Consider the following 4492-nt stretch of genomic DNA (forward strand, 5'->3'; position numbering starts at 1 on the left):
TGCCAGACTCTGTTAGTATCGCTTGCCAGACTCTGTTAGTATCGTTTGCCAGACTCTGTAGTATCACTTGCCAGACTCTGTTAGTATCGCGTGCCAGACTCTGTTAGTATCTCTTGCCAGACTCTGTTAGTATCGCTTGCCAGACTCTTAGCATCGCTTGCCAGACTCTGTTAGTATCGCTTGCCAGACTCTGTTGTATCGTTTGCCAGACTCTGTAGTATCGTTTGCCAGACTCTGTTATTGTCGCTTGCCAGACTCTGTTAGTATCGCTTGCCAGACTCTGTTAGTGTCTCTTGCCAGACTCTGTTAGTATCTCTTGCCAGACTCTGTTAGTATCTCTTGCCAGACTCTGTTGGTATCGCTTGCCAGACTCTGTAGTATCATTTGCCAGACTCTGTAGTATCGTTTGCCAGACTCTGTTAGTATCGCTTGCCAGACTCTGTTAGTATCGCTTGCCAGACTCTTTTAGAATCGCTTGCCAGACTCTGTTAGTATCGCTTGCCAGACTCTGTTAGTATCGCTTGCCAGACTCTGTTAGTATCGTTTGCCAGACTCTGTAGTATCATTTGCCAGACTCTGTTAGTATCGCTTGCCAGACTCTGTTAGTATCTCTTGCCAGACTCTGTTAGTATCGCTTGCCAGACTCTTAGCATCGCTTGCCAGACTCTGTTAGTATCGCTTGCCAGACTCTGTTGTATCGTTTGCCAGACTCTGTAGTATCGTTTGCCAGACTCTGTTAGTATCGCTTGCCAGACTCTGTTAGTATCGCTTGCCAGACTCTGTTAGTTTGCCAGACTCTGTAGTATCGTTGCCAGACTCTGTTAGTATCTCTTGCCAGACTCTGTTAGTATCTCTTGCCAGACTCTGTTAGTATCGCTTGCCAGACTCTGTTAGTATCGCTTGCCAGACTCTGTTAGTATCGCTTGCCAGACTCTGTTAGTATCGCTTGCCAGACTCTGTTAGTATCGCTTGCCAGACTCTGTTAGTATCGTTTGCCAGACTCGTAGCTTGCCAGACTCTGTTAGTATCGCTTGCCAGACTCTGTTAGTATCGCTTGCCAGACTCTGTTAGTATCGCTTGCCAGACTCTGTAGTATCGCTTGCCAGACTCTGTTAGTATCGCTTGCCAGACTCTGTTAGTATCGCTTGCCAGACTCTGTTAGTATCGCTTGCCAGACTCTGTTAGTATCGCTTGCCAGACTCTGTTAGTATCGCTTGCCAGACTCTGTTAGTATTGCTTGCCAGACTCTGTTAGTATCGTTTGCCAGACTCTGTTAGTATCGCTTGCCAGACTCTGTTAGTATCGCTTGCCAGACTCTGTTAGTATCGCTTGCCAGACTCTGTTAGTATCGCTTGCCAGACTCTGTTAGTATCGCTTGCCAGACTCTGTTAGTATCGCTTGCCAGACTCTGTTAGTATCGCTTGCCAGACTCTGTTAGTATCGCTTGCCAGACTCTGTTAGTATCGCTTGCCAGACTCTGTTAGTATCGCTTGCCAGACTCTGTTAGTATCGCTTGCCAGACTCTGTTAGTATCGCTTGCCAGACTCTGTTAGATCGCTTGCCAGACTCTGTTAGTATCCTTGCCAGACTCTGTTAGTATCCTTGCCAGACTCTGTTAGTATCGCTTGCCAGACTCTGTTAGTATCGCTTGCCAGACTCTGTTAGTATCGCTTGCCAGACTCTGTTAGTATCGCTTGCCAGACTCTGTTAGTATCGCTTGCCAGACTCTGTTAGTATCGCTTGCCAGACTCTGTTAGTATCGCTTGCCAGACTCTGTTAGAATCGCTTGCCAGACTCTGTTAGTATCGCTTGCCAGACTCTGTTAGTATCGCTTGCCAGACTCTGTTAGTATCGTTTGCCAGACTCTGTAGTATCACTTGCCAGACTCTGTTAGTATCGCGTGCCAGACTCTGTTAGTATCTCTTGCCAGACTCTGTTAGTATCGCTTGCCAGACTCTTAGCATCGCTTGCCAGACTCTGTTAGTATCGCTTGCCAGACTCTGTTGTATCGTTTGCCAGACTCTGTAGTATCGTTTGCCAGACTCTGTTATTGTCGCTTGCCAGACTCTGTTAGTATCGCTTGCCAGACTCTGTTAGTGTCTCTTGCCAGACTCTGTTAGTATCTCTTGCCAGACTCTGTTAGTATCTCTTGCCAGACTCTGTTGGTATCGCTTGCCAGACTCTGTAGTATCATTTGCCAGACTCTGTAGTATCGTTTGCCAGACTCTGTTAGTATCGCTTGCCAGACTCTGTTAGTATCGCTTGCCAGACTCTTTTAGAATCGCTTGCCAGACTCTGTTAGTATCGCTTGCCAGTCTCTGTTAGTATCGCTTGCCAGACTCTGTTAGTATCGTTTGCCAGACTCTGTAGTATCATTTGCCAGACTCTGTTAGTATCGCTTGCCAGACTCTGTTAGTATCTCTTGCCAGACTCTGTTAGTATCGCTTGCCAGACTCTTAGCATCGCTTGCCAGACTCTGTTAGTATCGCTTGCCAGACTCTGTTGTATCGTTTGCCAGACTCTGTAGTATCGTTTGCCAGACTCTGTTAGTATCGCTTGCCAGACTCTGTTAGTATCGCTTGCCAGACTCTGTTAGTATCGCTTGCCAGACTCTGTTAGTATCGCTTGCCAGACTCTGTTAGTATCGCTTGCCAGACTCTGTTAGTATCGCTTGCCAGACTCTGTTAGTATCGCTTGCCAGACTCTGTTAGTATCGCTTGCCAGACTCTGTTAGTATCGCTTGCCAGACTCTGTTAGTATCGCTTGCCAGACTCTGTTAGTATCGCTTGCCAGACTCTGTTAGTATCGCTTGCCAGACTCTGTTAGTATCGCTTGCCAGACTCTGTTAGTATCGCTTGCCAGACTCTGTTAGTATCGCTTGCCAGACTCTGTTAGTATCGCTTGCCAGACTCTGTTAGTATCGCTTGCCAGACTCTGTAGTATCGCTTGCCAGACTCTGTTAGTATCGCTTGCCAGACTCTGTTAGTATCGCTTGCCAGACTCTGTTAGTATCGCTTGCCAGACTCTGTTAGTATCGCTTGCCAGACTCTGTTAGTATCGCTTGCCAGACTCTGTTAGTATCGCTTGCCAGACTCTGTTAGTATCGTTTGCCAGACTCTGTTAGTATCTCTTGCCAGACTCTGTTAGTATCGCTTGCCAGACTCTGTTAGTATCGCTTGCCAGACTCTGTTAGTATCGCTTGCCAGACTCTGTAGTATCGTTTGCCAGACTCTGTTAGTATCGCTTGCCAGACTCTGTTAGTATCGCTTGCCAGACTCTGTTAGTATCTCTTGCCAGACTCTGTTAGTATCGCTTGCCAGACTCTGTTAGTATCGCTTGCCAGACTCTGTTAGTATCGCTTGCCAGACTCTGTAGTATCGCTTGCCAGACTCTGTTAGTATCGCTTGCCAGACTCTGTTAGTATCGCTTGCCAGACTCTGTTAGAATCGCTTGCCAGACTCTGTTAGTATCGCTTGCCAGACTCTGTTAGTATCGCTTGCCAGACTCTGTTAGTATCGTTTGCCAGACTCTGTAGTATCATTTGCCAGACTCTGTTAGTATCGCTTGCCAGACTCTGTTAGTATCTCTTGCCAGACTCTGTTAGTATCGCTTGCCAGACTCTTAGCATCGCTTGCCAGACTCTGTTAGTATCGCTTGCCAGACTCTGTTGTATCGTTTGCCAGACTCTGTAGTATCGTTTGCCAGACTCGTGCTTGCCAGACTCTGTTAGTATCGCTTGCCAGACTCTGTTAGTATCGCTTGCCAGACTCTGTTAGTATCTCTTGCCAGACTCTGTTAGTATCGCTTGCCAGACTCTGTTAGTATCTCTTGCCAGACTCTGTTAGTATCGCTTGCCAGACTCTGTTAGTATCGCTTGCCAGACTCTGTTAGTATCGCTTGCCAGACTCTGTTAGTATCGCTTGCCAGACTCTGTTAGTATCGCTTGCCAGACTCTGTTAGTATCGCTTGCCAGACTCTGTTAGTATCGCTTGCCAGACTCTGTTAGTATCGCTTGCCAGACTCTGTTAGTATCGCTTGCCAGACTCTGTTAGTATCGCTTGCCAGACTCTGTTAGTATCGCTTGCCAGACTCTGTTAGTATCGCTTGCCAGACTCTGTAGTATCGCTTGCCAGACTCTGTTAGTATCGCTTGCCAGACTCTGTTAGTATCGCTTGCCAGACTCTGTTAGTATCGCTTGCCAGACTCTGTTAGTATCGCTTGCCAGACTCTGTTAGTATCTCTTGCCAGACTCTGTTAGTATCGCTTGCCAGACTCTGTTAGTATCGCTTGCCAGACTCTGTTAGTATCTCTTGCCAGACTCTGTTAGTATCGCTTGCCAGACTCTGTTAGTATCGCTTGCCAGACTCTGTTAGTATCGCTTGCCAGACTCTGTTAGTATCGCTTGCCAGACTCTGTTAGTATCGCTTGCCAGACTCTGTTAGTATCGCTTGCCAGACTCTGTTAGTATCGCTTGCCAGACTCTGTTAGTATC

The sequence above is a fragment of the Salmo salar genome, chromosome 15 (genome assembly GCF_965601325.2).
Source record: "Salmo salar chromosome 15, fSalSal1, whole genome shotgun sequence".
Lineage (NCBI taxonomy): Eukaryota > Metazoa > Chordata > Actinopteri > Salmoniformes > Salmonidae > Salmo > Salmo salar.